Here is an 18,139-nt window from a genome sequence, read left to right on the forward strand (position 1 = left end):
ACCTAACCTATTAACTTTTAACGTTGTTGTGTTGAAGATATATTCAGAGAGAAAAAAGTAAAGTATTTCACAAAATGAACATCTTATCATCTGTTTAACATTAGGGGTGCTTCTATTATGCCTTGGGGTTGTGTGCAGCCAGTGGCACAGGAAATATGGTGTGTTAGGAAGAAAGCATAAATTCAGCAAAACGTCAACAAATTGTAAAAGCTAATGTCTCAAGTGTACTGTTAGTGCAAGTAACTGATATGAGTTAAGACAATTTTAAAAATTCAACATGCATCTAATACATTTTTACCTGGAATCTTTTTTGTTGTTTTGGAGGCTTTGAATATTAAAGAGCAATAATCTCCAATAAACACACGTTATCAGCAATACACTAATAACCCAATTGTGCTCCACTCACTTAGAATCTGGAACCAATGTAGAAAGCATTTTAAGATGGAGAAGCTTCTATCTGTGGCACCTCTGTAAGAGAACCACCTCTTTCAACCTTCGCAAACAAATGCAGTTTTTAATATCTGGAAAACATTTGAAATTAACTTGCTTAGAGATCTTTATATAGACAACGTCTTTGCATCCAATGAAAAATTACATTCCTAGTTTAACATTCCAGCTACACATTACTTTCACTATCTTCAAATCAGGAACTTTGTTAAACAGAACCTTCCAGATTTTCCTCATCTTGCACCCTCATCCATGCTGGAAAAAATATTGCTCAATCTCAAGGACTTAGACTCCATCTCTACAATATATAAAACCATTTTACAATCCCTCCCTTTCAAAGATCCAAGAGGACACTGGGAAAAAGATCTCTTAATTAATATATCAGAAAAGGAGTGGAAAGTAGCAATGCAGAGAATTCACTCGAGCTTCATATGCACAAAGCACACAATTATACAACTCAAAATTATATATCGAGCACATCTGTCTCAACTAAAACTCTCCAAAATGTTTCCAGGGCATGATCCAACCTGCGAACGCCGCAAACTAGTTCCAGCCTCACTGGGTCACATGTTCTGGGCCTGCACCAAATTAACATCATTCTGGACGAAACTTTTTAATTACCTTTCAGACAGCCTTGGTCTCACAATCCCTCCTAACCCATTAACAGATGTGTTTGGTGTTCTTCCAGATGGGTTTAAGGTGGAGAAGGACAAACAAACTGTGATTGCATTCACTACACTTTTGGCACGCAGACTTATTCTGATAAACTGGAAGAACCCAAACTCTCCTCTTTTAAGTCAGTGGGAAACTGATGTGTTATACTATTTGAAATTTGAAAAAATCAAATACTCAGTTAGAGGATCCGTACAGACTTTTTTTCAAAACATGGTAGGATTTAATGAGTAATATTTTAAAATAAGCTCATAAAGCACAGAGAATTTTTTAATTTAGGTATGTTTACAGGTCTTAAATTTCACGCCGTTTGGCTTGCTCTCTCTCTCAGGGATGGGGATCGATTTGTTCTTAACTCAATTTTTCTTTTTGTAAAAACTTGATTGATTTCTAAGGATTGTAATAAAATTAATAAAAATAAAAAAATAAAGATCATTTCAGAATGTGTATTTTGTTTACAGGTAACTCCAGGAATTAATATATAATTTGTTATTATTACAGCTTCATTAGATAGTCCCTTTGTTGAGGCACAACTCCCAGGTGTTGTAAACCAGAAAGATAGACTTTTAAGCATCTGTGATTGTTTAGAATTTATTTGAGTGTATTAGTGTTCCTGATTGATTTTTTTTTCAGAATATGTTGCTATCTAACACCAAGTAAGTGAAGAAATTGAATCTGCAAAGATGAGGATTATTTCAAGATGACAATAATCCAAAATATACCTCAATACTACTCATAATATATTTATAAAACACATGATTAAAGGATTTGCATGAGCTTCACTGACTTAAATGTTATTAAACATCTGTGGGCAGATTTCACACATAGTTCATACAAGAAAACCTAAGAAGATAGAAAAGTTCTGCAAGAGCAGAAGAGTGGTCTAAAAATACATTTGGAAACTCTGATTTCTGTCATATGAGGTGTTACTAAGTACTGACTGACAAGATGCCTATACTTTTAATACTTTCTATGTGTAATACTTTATATTTGCTGACATAAAATTCCATCTGCCACAAATCTGCCCAAGCCTGTTTCCCATCCAAGTCCTTCTGTAATAATTTATATATATTAAAAACTAGCAAAATACCCATGCTTCGCAGCGGAGAAGTAGTGTGTTAAAGAAGTAATGAAAAAGAAAAGGAAACATTTTAATAAAAATAATAATAAAATAATGTAATATGATTGACAATGTAATTGTTTTGTCACTGTTATGAGTGTTGCTGTCATATTTATATATATATATATATATATATATATATATATATACATACATATGTACATACAGTATATATATATTCACATACATCCACATATATATACATATCTACATATATACACACATACATATACACACATACTTACACATACATACATACATACATACATACATACGCAAGCATATATATATATATAAACACACACATACATACTGTATATACATACACACACATATATACATATACATATATATATATATATATATATACATATATACATATATATATATATATATATATATATATATATATATATATATATATATATATATATATATATATATATATATATATATATACCAATGTAATAGCTTTGTCACTGTTATGAGTGTTGCTGTCATCAAGGATTTGATTATCATTATTTCTTTCAATCAGGTTCGTATTTGGAGGACGTGTTGTGTTCAAGTTATATTCCGTGTTTGTCAACCGTTGTAAAGATAACAGGTTTCATTCATCGAAGTGTTCACTACCCAAATTGGTACTCGTGAATCTAAGATGTTTAACAGGCATTCCCGGTATTAAGTTGTGGATTTGCCGCGAATATTTATCGGCAGCGTGTCTATGAACTTAATTTAATCTTTCCCAGTCCTGCAAAGTCAGTTCACGTGAGCTGCTCGGAGTACATGCATTGAAGCTTCTCAGCTGTGCTTGTGCTATCTCGTGCGATCTCGCGATGTCCATGGCTTTATTTAATGTTAGCTCAGACCTGGCATACCAGCAATTTAAACTCCATTACAGCAATTTTAACTCTGTTACAAAGTGAACAAAAGTCTCGCTTAAACCCTGCGTCTTCTCATTAAACTTGTATCTCGCGAATATCATATTCGTCGTGGGCATGACAAACGCCAGCGGTAGCCTGTCTATGAACTTAATTTAAACTTTAGGTTTACACCGTGCTTTGTTTCTGAAGTAGCTGCACTCATGAATATGCTTGTATGCGTCACTCGCTTCATATTCTTTTGCTGCCTTCTCAATTGTGTAATGCGTTTTTTGAACAGGTTTCATTCATCGAAGTGATCAGTCGTACTGTGTTCACAGTCAGTTCACGTGAGCCGCTCTCTTGTGTGATCTTGTGATGTCCACAGCTTTATTTAATGTTAGCTAAGACCCGGCACTTAAAAGTTTCTCGCTACAGCATTTTTAACTCCATTACAAAATGATCCAAAGTCTCATTTATACCTCGTGTCTTCTCATTAAATTTGTATCTTGCGAATATCATATTCGTCGTGGGCATAACAAACGCCAGCGGCAGCCTGTCTATGAACTTAATTTAAACTTTAGGTTTACACCGTGCTTTGTTTCCACAGCAGCTGCACTTATGAATATGCTTGTATGCGTCACTTGCTTCATATTCTTTTGCTGCCTTCTCAATTGTGTAATGCGTTTTGTGTTCAGTGCTCTTTGTAGCTCTTCCTTGTTTTCTATGTACTGCGTTCACAGTCAGTTCACGTGAGCCGCTCTCTTGTGTGACCTTGCGATGTCCACGACTTTATTTAATATTAGCTAAGACCCGGCACTTAAAAGTTTCTCACTACAGCAATTTTAACTCCATTACAAAGTGATCCAAAGTCTCGTTTATATCTCGTGTCGTGTCTCAGTTCACGTGAGCCGCTAGTCCTTCACCCGCGAATATTTACCTTATATGGGCAGGCACTCAATTACGTGGGAGGCGTGATGATGCGGGATGCAACTCCACCTCACACGGCGACTGAGCTGCAGGCTATGGCCGTACATATGGATGAAAGTAGTTTCCAGTTATGACCGTTACGCATAGAATTTTGAAATGAAACCTGCCTAACTTTTGTAAGTAAGCTGTAAGGAATGAGCCTGCCAAATTTCAGCCTTCCACCTACACGGGAAGTTGGAGAATTAGTGATGAGTCAGTCAGTGAGTGAGTGAGTCAGTGAGGGCTTTGCCTTTTATTATTATAGATAGCAGCGGCCCTAGCACTGATCCTTGTGGAGCACCACTCTTAACATCAGCCATTTCTAATAAGGTTCCTCACACCATCACCCTCTGCTTCCTGTGTCTGAGCCAGTTCTGCACCCATCAGGGTAGTTAATGTTGGTAACCTTTGCTTACTGGGATCTGCACAACAGTTATCTCAGCATTGATGAGCTTGTGAATCAATTAACATCTACTTGTGTGGATATTTTGAATGTTGTAGCTGCAATTAAAGAAAGGAAACATACGCCCAGAGCACAGCTGTGGTTTAATAACGTTATGCGTTCTCTAAGACGGACGTGTAGGAAGGCTGAGAGAAAATGGAAGATGGATCACTTCCAGATCTCCTATGGGATCTTCAAAGAGTACCTTGTTAATTATCAAGAGGCTGTGATGACTGCAAGAACAATGTTTTTTTTTTATTCAAATGTTATTGCGAACAACTCTAACAGTCCTCAAGTATTATTTAGTGTTGTTGATGTTGTGCTTAATCCATCTGGGGGTCATGCAAATGCTGGGTCATAACTCTTTTGTAGTGACTTTCTGCAATACTTTATCAGTAAAATTACTGATATCAGAGCTAACATTGTGCCTATTGCACAGGATCCTTTGGTGGGTGTCAATCACTCTGCTATACTTTAATAAGTTTCACTCAGTCTCTTTTTCGGACCTTGCGAAAATTGTGAGTTGTATAAAGCTGTCTTTTTGTCCTATGGATTTTATGCCTGCTCGATTCTTTAATGGAGTGTTTGATGTAATTGTTCCTAATGTGCTGTCAATTGTTAATAGCTCATTGCAGACTGGGCCTGTTCCTATGTGCTTTAAACTTGCAGTGATTTAACCCCTGTTAAAAAAGGTAAACCTTAATCCCTTGCTTCCTAGTAACTTTCGTCCCAATTTCAAATTACCATTTCTCGACAAAGTGAGAAAAGGAAAAAGGGAAAGTTGTGGGTTCCCAGTTACAGGCTTTCTTGAAGCGCAACAATATTCTTGACAAGTTTCAGTCAGGACTCAGAACATTTCACAGCACGGAGTAGGTACTAAGAGTAACAAATGATCAGCTGCTGGCAGCTAATTCAGGGAGGTGCTCAGTGCTAATTTTATTGGATTTTAGCACTGTGTTTGATACAGTTGATCATGACAGTCTGATTAACAGGCTTGAGCATTGGGTTGGTATTTTGGTTACTGCTTTGGTTTGTGGATTACCTCAAAGGTACAACATTTTCTGCTTCTATAACGTGTGGGGTGTTTTAGGTCTGGTCATTCTTTTCTTTATATAGTATGTTACCATTCTGCTCTATATTAAACAAGTACTGTATAACATTCTGTATCACTGCTATGCTGATAATACCCTAATTAACTACCTATCGCAACAGGGTGAAATGGAGTCGGTGACAAAGCAATTTAACTACTTAGATTATATAAAACACTTGATTGAATGTAACTTCCTACAGTTAAATGAGTCAAAAGCTGAAGTCATTCTATATGGTCAACCCATTGTTACCCAAAACATTGCTAGCACATTGGATCCACTTGACCTGTACTTAAAGCCATGTGCTAAAAGTCTCAGGGTGATCTTAGGTTCAGGTTTTGAATTTGACAAACAGATCAATGCTGTGGTAAAAAGTAGCTTTTTCTATCTCAGGGTGATCAATAAAGGCAAGCTGTTTTTGATGTACAAAAACTCATTTATGCTTTTGTCACATCTAGTTTGGATTATTGTAATGCCCTGTATGTCATGGTATCCCATATGACACTGTCTCACCTGCAAATTCTGCAGAATGCAGCTGCTAGTGTTTTGTCCAGCAGCAAAAAATGGGATGACATTGCTCCAGTGTTGGCCCATCTTCATTGGCTTCCTGTTAGTTACAAGGTGAATTTAAAGATTTTAGTGTTTATTTTTAAAGCCCAACATGGGTCAGCTCCACCATATTTAGCCTGTCTTCTTGTTTCATATTTGTCAGCCAGGCAGCTGAAGTCTTCAAATCAGGTGTTGCTCATTGTCTCATGTGCACGGTTAAAATTAAGGGGCAATCAAGCCTTTGTATTGGCTGGTCCTAAATTGTGAAATGGTTTGCCCCTTGTAATAAGGTGAGCTCCTACACTTTGAGTGTTTAAATCTTTCAATTTACAGTATATTGTTTATACTGTGTTCATCTTATGTATGTATTTTATTTTAGATACTTTTATATAAACTATTTACATGTGTGTGTTGGCATGTGTGTGTGTTCATGTGTATATAATGTATTTTTTTAATAATTCCTTAACTTTCTTTTATTTCTTATAGTTAGCTCTTATTCTATGTAAAGCACTTTGGTCAACTTTTAGTTGTTTTACATGTGCTACATAAATAAATAAAACCATAAAACAATAAGTATTTGGATTTTACTTTGTGATAAATTATTTTACAACATTTAAGTATGAAGTGAACTGGTATGACAGTATTAGAGAATAAGACCACATTATTTTGACTGATGATGTATATATACATATACAGGTAGTCCCCAGGTTACGGACATCTGACCTACGACATGCAAATGGGGCTGCAGCTGAGACGCATGCGCCTCAGTAACTGCCGCTCCGTCATCTTCAGTCTGGGGACGCTGCAAGCGGTGGCTGGATGGAGGCTGGAGGGTGGCGATTTTGCTACTCGCACAGTGTAGCGTCCCTCAGGCGGCAAGCGGTTTTACTGCCTGCCCACCACACACAGCTGCTCGTTCTTTCTTGGTGGGCGGCTGGTAATGCTGCAAGCGGTGACCCGGTTGTGGCTGAATGGAGACCATTGAGGGTGAACAGGGCAGCGAGGGTAGCATTGTAGTGGGCCTCGGATGGCTGCATATTGAATTGGGGAGGTGGTGCGGCGGACACTATAGGCAGCATACTGTAGTGGAGGTGACTGTGAGGTGGGCTGGTGATGAACCACCCCTCGCTGCCCCCATTCATTCTCAATAGCAAGCCTGCTTGTACTATTACGCACATAGCAGGAAGTTGTCTCTTCTCAGTACAGGGTGGTCCAGATCTAATTATGCAGATCCAGATCGTCTGGATAACTTTGATTTATGCAGGGACGATTCCAGTTTGGCGTGAATACGATTCTTCATGTCGTCAGTTCGCACACTTCTTGATGGTCCGGGATTTTTCGGGTGATTTTCTATATAATAAACTGAATAAGTTATAGTGTAATGAAAATTGCATGAATAGATCTGGACCACCCTATATATCCGACGTGTTGATGTCTGGTGCCTTCCTGCTGTGATAACATGTACAATGCTGTGCAGAAGAGCTCATCTTAACCTTTTGTCTTCACCCTTCAAGAATGTCTCTGAAACACAAATCCAATGCAGGTGCTGGTGATATAGTTAAAAAGAGAAAAGCCATCAACATTGAAAATAAAGTAGAAATAATAGAAAGGTCAGAAAGAGGTGAAACTCCATCATTCATTGGCAGAGCACTTGGTTACAGTCGGTCAACAATAGCATGTATTAAAATAATGTAAATGTTCCGACTTACATACAAATTCAACTTAACTACAAACCTACAGCCCCTATCTCGTATGTAACCTGGGGACTGCCTGTATATACAGATATATATGTAAATGATTTGGTTAAGAATATAAGTAATAAGATAGTTAAGTTTGCATTTAACACTTAGGTGGATTGGCAGATAATCTAGAATATGTTGAATCATTAGAGAGAGAATTAGACAGCATACAGGCTTGTGCAGATTTGATGCAGATGACATCATTTTAAGTAAATACAAAGTATTACATGTATGAAGTAAAAATGTGAGGTTTTAATAAACAATGGAAGGTCTGAAAATCAAAGTACATCTTATGAAAAGGATTTGGGAAATATAGTGGACACGACACTATCAACTGCCACATAGTGATTGTGGTCAGCAACACAGGAGCGCCACAGGGAACTGTACTTTCTCCGGTCGTGTTCAGCCTATATACGTCGGACTTCCGATACAACTCGGGGTCCTGCCACGTGCAAAAGTTCGCTGATGACACTGCTATCATGGGCTGCATCAGGAGTGGGCAGGAGGAGGAGTATAGGAACCTAATCAAGGACTTTGTTAAATGGTGTGACTCAAACCACCTACAACTGAACACCAGCAAAACCAAGGAGCTGGTGGTGGATTTTAGGAGGCCCAGGCCTTTCATGGAGCCCATGATCATCAGAGGTGACTGTGTGCAGAGGGTGCAGACATATAAATACTTGGGAGTGCAGCTGGATGATAAATTGGACTCATCTGCCATTGTGTAAGAAAGGACAGAGCTGACTATACTTCCTTAGAAGACTGACTTCATTCAAAATCTGCAATAAGATGCTGCAAAAGTTCTATCAGACGGTTGTTGCAAGTGCCCTCTTCTACGTGGTGGTGTGCTGGGGAGGCAGCATAAAGAAGAGGGATGCCTCATGCCTGGACAAACTGGTGAGGATGGCAGGCTCTATTTCAGACATGGAGCTGGACAGTTTGACATCCGTGGCACAGCGACGGGCGCTCAGCAGGTTCCTAACAATTATGGAGAATCCACTGCATCCACTAAACAGTATTACCTCCAGACAGAGGAGCAGCTTCAGCGACAGACTGAGGAGATTGTTTCTCCCCCACGCTATGCGACCCTTCAATTCCACCTGGGAGGGTAAATATTAACATTATTCAAAGTTATTGTCTGTTTTTACCTGCATTTGTATTACTCTTTAAATTTAATATTGTTTTTGTATCAGTATGCTGCAGCTGGAGTATGTGAATTTCCCCTTGGGATGAATAAAGTATCTACAGTACAGTGCGTCCTGAAAGTATTCACAGCGTATCACTTTTCCCACATTTTGTTATGTTACAGTCTTATTCCAAAATGGATTAAATTCATTTTTTTTCCTCAGAATTCTACACCCAATACTCCATAATGACAACGTGAAAAAAGTTTACTTGAGGTTTTTGCAAATTTATTAAAAATAAAAAACTGAGAATTCACATGTACATACTGTAAGTATTCACAGCTTTGCTCAATATTTTGTCGATGCACCTTTGGCAGCAATTACAGCCTCAAGTCTTTTTGAATATGATGCCACAAGCTTGGCACACCTATCCTTGGCCAGTTTCGCCCATTCCTCTTTGCAGCACCTCTCAAGCTCCATCAGGTTGGATGGGAAACATTGATGCACAGCCATTTTAAGATCTCTCCAGAGATGTTCAATCAGATTCAAGTCTGGGCTCTGGCTGGGCCACTCAAGGACATTCACAGAGTTGTCCTGAAGCCATTCCTTTGATATCTTGGCTGTGTGTTTAGGGTCATTGTCCTGCTGAAAGATGAACCGTCACCCCAGTCTGAGGTCAAGAGCACTCTGGAGCAGGTTTTCATCCAGGATGTAGCGGTCAGAAGCCGCTGATTCACACCGTTGTGTGTGACAGTGATTTATTTATTTTACACGAGGATTACCAGGGACAACCCCAGCCTTGGCACGACACACACACACTACAGAGACAACAAAGAAAACACGCTGGGAACTTAAACGATAAAAAAGTATAATGAAATTAAATTAACTAAATGGAAACAATAATAGCACCCCTGATCCTTTCGGCGATATTACATTTAACAGATAAACACGACAAACACGCAGTAAAGTCCATGTATGAAATGATCAGCGGTGAAGTTATGTCCAGCGATTTGTATGAAGCGAGGGAAATGGAAAAAACACAGTCCTACCGGTAATTGCTGAAGTATGAAGATAGATGAATGGTTCAGGAGCAGTCCTTCTTCCGTGAAAGCCAATGAATCCAGACACCGTCCTCAGTAACAGTAGACAGGTAGACAAATGATTCCAGACCCCAACAACAATACAATCCAGGACACGAAGATGTATAGCAGAAAAACGGTACGCAGTTCAACAGATAAATACAAGCACCAAACAAACAAAACAAACTTTTTTTTTTCTCTTCAACCCCTGCCCTCCTTTTAAACCCCTCTGGCCACCTTTGACCCCAACAGCCCCTGCAAGGCCTGCTGGGAGATGCAGTTCTAACTAATGGTAGCACTGCTACAATCCCCCTCCCCAGGCTGTGGTGTACGGCCGAACCAAGGCTTGAGGTTAGCGATGTTAACAGTGTCTACTTTCTTCGTCCCTGGCAATCCCCACTCCACCACATAGGTTACTGGTCCTTTCTTTTGGACTATAGTTGCCGGGCCGAACCACTTCGGAGCCAGTTTAGCTGTGAATTTATCGGAGGCTTTGGAGAGGGGATGAGTCCTGATCCAGACTCTCTCCCCAACTGAGAATTGCACAGGCTTATGTCTCCAGTTGTACGATTGAGATTGTCTGGACCGGGACCTCACCATCCTCTCCTTTACCCGTTGTGTGATAAGTTGTAGTGTTTGCAAATGATCATGTATTGAGGTGTCTGGATTGGGTGGTTTATGATTAATTATCCTCTCTAGTGGACCGTTTAGCTGTCTGCCTAAAGCTAACAATGCAGGGGTCTCACCCGTAACCTCGTGCACCGCCATGTTCAATGCGAACCGCAGCTCAGGCAGCCACTTTGTCCAATCCTGATGATGGTCTCCGACGAAGGATGCAATCATTGTCTTCAGGGTCCGGTTCACCCGCTCAGTGTGATTAGATTGGGGATGGTACGCTGTTGTCTTCAGGTGCACCACCCCCCATTGCTTCCAAAATTCTTCGGCCTCTGAGCTGGTAAACTGCGGGCCCCGGTCTGAGATGATGTTCTGCGGCACCCCCCATCAAGTAAAGATCTCATCCTTCAGGGTGGAACATATCTTCTTGGCTGTGGCATTAGCCATAGGGAATAGCTCCACCAATCGGGTAAAATAGTCCACAACCACCATCAGGTAGGTCTTCCGGTCCTTACTAGTGGGTAATGGTCCCATTAGGTCCACGCCTAGGCTCTCCCCCGGGGTAGTGATGGTTACTGGCTGGAGCTGTCCTGAGGGGAGACCAGGTGGGGTTTTGTATTGCTGACAGGTGGTACAAGTCTGGACATTGGACCAGACGTCTTTGCGTATCGTCGGCCACCATGCCACCTTCAAGATTTTAAACAGTGTCTTAGTACGTCCAAGGTGACCACCGATCGGGCTGTCATGGTAATACTATAGAAACTTGGGCACATATGTCTCGAGCACTACCAACTGATAATGGTAACCCCGGTCTTTTGTTGGAACACAGCGATAGAGTGCCCCTTGAAGTTCCCTATAATGTATGCGGTCAGACCTCCCCCCTGAGCCCTCTCTCAACCCCTGACATACAGGACTGGCTGCTTGAGAGTGAACAATTTCCTGCATGTTCAGGGGAAGATCAGGCCAAGGGTTAGAGATCGATACTGCACATACCATCGGTGCGGGCTCGTGCACCCGGGATAAGGCATTGGGCACCACATTAGCACAACCCTTCCGATAGCACACCCTGAACGTGAACTGTTGGAGGCGCAAAACCCACCTTGTTAGCCTAGATGTGGTCTTCGGGCAATTGAATACCCAGGTCAGAGCCCTATGGTCGGTGTAGACTTCAAAGGATGTCCCCTCCAGGAAGTGACGCCACTTTTCCACTGCCCACACGACAGCGAGGCATTCCTTCTCGGTGGTGGAATAATTATACTCGCCACCCTTCAGTGACCGTGAAGCATAGGCCACCACTCTCTCCTCTTCTTCATTCGTTTGAGCAAGAACGGCGCCGAGCCCGAGGTCACTTGCGTCTGTGTGGACCTGAAAGATTCATTTGGGATCAGGACTGGAGGTGATATCAATGCCTGTTTGAGTCTTTCAAAGGAGTCCTGGCACGTTGGTGACCACTCCCAGGGGGATCCCTTCCTTCAGCAGCTGGAACAAAGGGGCAGCGATGTCGGCAAACCCATGCACAAATTTGTGGAACCACCCAGCCATCCCCAGGAAGCGCCGGAGACTTTTTACATCCTGGGGCACTTGGTAGTCCAAGATGGACTTAATTTTCTTTGGGTCTACCCGGACCCCATCTGCTGACACCATATGGCCGAGGAAGTTCAGATGGTCCTGTAGAAATCTACACTTCTTGGTGTTGAGTGTTAGATGAGCCTTCTGCAGTCGCTGGAAGATGTGGCCTAGGTCCTTCAGATGTTGTGAGACAGATGGGGAGAATACGATAATGTCATCTATTTACACAAAACAGGAATTTCCAAAGAGTCCCTGGAGGACCTGCTCCATTAGCTGTTGGAATGACGCCCCAGCAATTTTAAGTCCAAAGGGCATCACCCGAAACTGGAACAACCCCTCCGGGGTGATGACGGTGGTCTTCTCCATGCTACTCTTCCCCATCCTCACCTGCCAATACCTGGACTTCAGATCTAGGGAGCTGAAAACCGCTGCCCCATGCAAAGACTCCAAGATGTCATGTATGAGGGGCATGGGGTAATCATCAACATCTGGTCGACCCACTCCTTGATTATTCCTCTTTTCAGAGGCGACACTCTGTAAGCTCTGTGCCGAACAGGGACAGGGTCGACTGTGTGAATGTGGTGACACACCACCTCAGTCCGACCCAATTTGTCTGTCCACACCGAGTGCCACCATCTAAGCAGCGGCTGAACGAGCTCCGGCTGTTCAAGAATAGCCTTCTCTACTGGGCTGGGCTCGTCCACCAACTGCGCGAGGTAATAACTCAAGTTAGGCCAAACCAGATTACCTTGAGCCTTCGTCCCAAACCGATGGAATCCACCCCCCGGCAACTCATACTCCAGCCACGACAGATGGATGGTAAGACCTACCGACACAAAAGAGTCCATTCCCAGTAACAAGGGCATTGACAGGTGGTCATCTTCCAGGATGTAAACTTCTGTCTCCCAGTGTGTCTCATGTAAGCAGAACCTCATAGGAACCCTGCCCTTTTCCCCGTGCGCCCTTCCATCCGCAAGAAAGAATTTTACTTTTGCACTTTCCCTTAACTGCTCATGAGGCACTTTAAACTTTTCCCACAAGCTGTCTTTCATAAGGGTATAAGTGCTCCCTGTATCTACGACTGCCTCTCCAGTGACACCCCGCACTTGTACGGGCACCACTAAGAGGGGCAAGGTGGCTTGCACCAGGGTGAGATTGGCCCGGGGATCCACTGGGGCTTTCCCTCATGGTTTCGGACAGGGGACATCTCGAGACGTTGGACCCTTTTGAGACCCACTAAGCCCGATAGCCACCCAATCCTTTTCCACTCGGGACCCCACCTTCACCAACTCATTGACCGATTTCACGACCCCCCTCAGAGTAGCGGCCACCCAAGGGTCACATGCATCAAGGACACGTCGAAATATCTCTTCCTCACGCATGTCAGATCGCCACTTCAGACACAACGCACGGAATTCAAAGACAAAGTCCCGGAGGCTCTGCGATGGTTTTTGTACAAAAGTCCGGAGCTTTTCTTCCAACAGTGCCTGGTAATCGTCAGAGAGGAATGCATTCAGGAAAGCAGCGCGAAACTCCGCCCAGGTGTTGTACTTGTGCTGCTCAGCAAATCACCAAGAGCGTGCCGGCCCGCTGAGTGCCGTGTTCAGGAATCCCCGCAACTCGGCTCCACTCAGAGGATGCAGCTCCACCTAACATGTCGACCTCCTCTACAAAGTCGACAATGCCCGTGGGTGCACACTGAGGGGCCAGCTTTGGAAACTCCATTCGCGGCACCGCAACGGACAAGGCCTACTGTCCCCAGTCGTTCCTCATTCCCGCTACAGGAGTCGACTGCCCCAGTGGCTGCGTGACGGCACACCAGCTCTCTTGCACCTGATCTCCTGGCTTCCAGGCGCTGCACACACTTCACGAAGGACTGTTCCAGACGCTGCACCCTCACAACCGCCTCTCCGGTAACTCGGGCGGCTGTGGCATCGATAAGGTCATGGACAGTTTCATCACGATTGAGAAAACTGCGGGCGATGTCATCAGCCCGCGTCTCTAGCTGTTCTAGGCGCAGCGTCAGGTCTTGCAGAAGTCGTCCCTCGCCGATCTCGGGCTACTCCGGACTGGAGACACACAGGGTATCCAGCAGGCTCAACTCCTCCTCGAGAGGGGCTCTGACCGTAACATGACGCGGCCTAGGCAGCGGACGCACATCAACCAGTGGCCCACTTAGTTCAAGTTCCTTGCCCTGCACTGCGCTTACAACAGACATGCTTCTGAAAGAGTGTTAGTGAAGTCGCACTAGAAGGTGTCGTAAATAACCCTGGCTCCTACCCGGCTCGCCAAAATCTGTAGTGGTCAGAAGCCCCAACAGGCCCTGTAACGACTGCTGGGAGATGCAGTTCTAACTAATGGTAGCACTGCTACAAGGATGTCTCTGTACATTGCAGCAGTCATCGTTCCCTTTATTCTGACTAGTCTCCTAGTTCCTGCCGCTGAAAAACATCCCCACAATATGATGCTGCCACCACCATGCTTCACTGTAGGGATGGTATTGGCCTGGTGATGACCGGTGCCTGGTTTCCTCCAAATGTGACGCCTGGCATTCACACCAGAGTTCAATCTTTGTCTCATCAGACCAGAGAATTTTGCTTCTCATGGTCTGAGAGTCCTTCAGGTGCCATTTGGCAAACACCAGGTGGGCTGCCATGTGCCTTTTACTAAGGAGTGGCTTCAGTCTGGCCACTCTACCATACTAGCGGTGGATTGCTGCAAAGATGGTTGTCCTTCTGGAAGGTTCTCCTCTCTCCACAGAGGACCATCGGGTTCTTGGTCACCTCCCTGACTAAGACCCTTCTCCCCCGATCGCTCAGTTTAGATGGCCGGCCAGCTCTAGGAAGAGTCCTGGTGGTTTCGAACTTCTTCCACTTACGGATGATGGAGGCGACTATGCTCATTTCTTCAAAGCAGTAGAAATTTTTCTGTAACCTTCCCCAGATTTGTACCTCGAGACAATTCCTTTGACTTCATGTTTGGTTTGTACTCTGACATGAACTGCCAACTGTAGGACCTTATATAGACAGGTGTGTGCCTTTCCAAATCATGCCCAATCAACTGAATTTACCACAGGTGGACTCCAATTAAGCTACAGAAACATCTCAAGGATGATCAGGGGAAACAGGGTGCACTTGAGCTCAATTTTTAACTTCATAGCAAAGGCTGTGAATACTTATGTACATGTGCTTTCTCTGTTTTTTTTTATTTTTAATAAATTTGCAAAAACCTCAAGTAACCTTTTTTCACGTTGTCATTATGGGGTGTTGTGTGTAGAATTCTGAGGAAAAAAATGAATTGAATCCATTTTGGAATAAGGCTGTAACATAACAAAATGTGGAAAAAGTGATGCGCTGTGAATACTTTCCGAATGCACTCTATCTATCTATCTATCTATCTATCTATCTATCTATCTATCTATCTATCTATCTATCTATCTATCTATCTATCTATCTATCTATCTATCTATCTATCTATCTATCTATTGTGAAAAAGCCATTAAGAAGGCTGAAAGAATGTTTGGCTACATAGCATGATGTGTAGAGTACCAGTCCAAGGAGGTTATGCTCAAGCTTTACACTCACCTAAAGGATCATTAGGAACACCTGTTCAATTTCTCATTAATGCAATTATCTAATAAACCAATCACATGGCAGTTGCTTCAATGCATTTAGGGGTGTGGTCCTGGTCAAGACAATCTCCTGAACTCCAAACTGAATGTCAGAATGGGAAAGAAAGGTGATTTAAGCAATTTTGAGCGTGGCATGGTTGTTGGTGCCAGACGGGCCGGTCTGAGTATTTCACAATCTGCTCAGTTACTGGGATTTTCACGCACAACCATTTCCAGGGTTTACAAAGAATGGTGTGAAAAGGGAAAAAACATCCAGTATGCGGCAGTCCTGTGGGCTTAAAATGCCTTGTTGATGCTAGAGGTCAGAGGAGAATGGGCCGACTGATTCAAGCTGATAGAAGAGCAACTTTGACTGAAATAACCACTCGTTACAACCGAGGTATGCAGCAAAGCATTTGTGAAGCCACAACACGCACAACCTTGAGGCGGATGGGCTACAACAGCAGAAGACCCCACTGGGTACTACTCATCTCCACTACAAATAGGAAAAAGAGGCTACAATTTGCATGAGCTCACCAAAATTGGACAGTTGAAGACTGGAAAAATGTTGCCTGGTCTGATGAGTCTCGATTTCTGTTGAGACATTCAAATGATAAAATCAGAATTTGGCGTAAACAGAATGAGAACATGGATCCATCATGCCTTGTTACCACTGTGCAGGCTGGTGGTGGTGGTGTAATGGTGTGGGGGATGTTTTCTTGGCACACTTTAGCCCCCTTAGTGCCAATTGGGCATCGTTTAAATGCCACGGGCTACCTGAGCATTGTTTCTGACCATGTCCATCCCTTCATGACCACCATGTACCCATCCTCTGATGGCTACTTCCAGCAGGATAATGCACCATGTCACAAAGCTCGAATCATTTCAAATTGGTTTCTTGAAAATGACAATGAGTTCACTGTACTAAAATGGCCCCCACAGTCACCAGATCTCAACCCAATAGAGCATCTTTGGGATGTGGTGGAACAGGAGCTTCGTGCCCTGGATGTGCATCCCACAAATCTCCATCAACTGCAAGATGCTATCCTATCAATATGGGCCAACATTTCTAAAGAATGCTTTTAGCACCTTGTTGAATCAATGCCACGTAGCATTAAGGCAGTTCTGAAGGCGAAAGGGGGTCAAACACCGTATTAGTATGGTGTTCCTAATAATCCTTTAGGTGAGTGTATAATGCACTGGTGAGGCCTCTTCAGGAGTACTGCGTACAGTTTTGGTCTCCAGGCTACAAAAAGGACATAGCAGTGGTAGAAAAAGTACAGAGGTGAGTGACTAGAGTGCTACAGGAGATTAATTATGAGGAAAGATTAAAAGAGATGAAGCTTTTCAGTTTAAGCAAAAAGAAGAGAAAACATGATTGAAATGTTTAAAATTATGGCGGTAGAGCATTATCCCACTCTACATAACTCGAAAACAACCACAAAATAAGTAAAATCATTTTGACATGCATGCTGTCATTCCATGTTTGGATCTTGTTTTGGCTTTACACAAAGTTGTATGGTCATGTCGAAAGAGTGCCCAGGCCCAGAACATTAAGCGCAGTGTGAGTGCAGGCCAGTGGGGGAATAATCATGCTTTGACATGGCATGGAACAAACATGTCTAGTATTGATTACACCCTTAGAAGAATTAAATGCATAAGAACGGCGAGTTCTGTTGGGCTGAATAGCCTATTCTCATCTAGATTGTGCTAATGTTCTAATAAAACAGTAAATAATCAGTGCAAAACAACAATAAAATAGTGAGCATATAATACAGTATTGCTTGGAAATTTGTTTGTTCATCTATCCACCCTTTAACCTACTTTTCCAATTAAAGGTTAGGTATAGCCTACCCCTAAATCATAGGGAACAAATATGAAAACTTGGACAGAGTGTCAGTCCATTGCCATGCATCCTCCCACACAGACACATTCTTGCTCATACTGGGCCAGTTTAGAGTTACAAATTAACTTGACAAGCATGTGTTTGGGATGTAGGAAATAAAAATGCATAATATTTTGTCATAGTTACCAGAAAGCAGTCAAAATGTTAAATGCTTCAATGAGTAAATATATAGTACCTTGCAAAAGTGTTTGCGTCAATAACATTCTTTTCATTTTACTGAATAGCAATCATGTACTGAAATGTTACTGTTAGTGACAGTTTATTTAAAAGAACTGAAACTCAAGATTAGATTTTTTAAATGTAATGTTTTATATTATAAAAGAACCTAAAGTTAACAATGAAATATTCTGTTT

Source organism: Polypterus senegalus, chromosome 7 (assembly GCF_016835505.1).
Source record: "Polypterus senegalus isolate Bchr_013 chromosome 7, ASM1683550v1, whole genome shotgun sequence".
NCBI classification, from domain to species: domain Eukaryota; kingdom Metazoa; phylum Chordata; class Cladistia; order Polypteriformes; family Polypteridae; genus Polypterus; species Polypterus senegalus.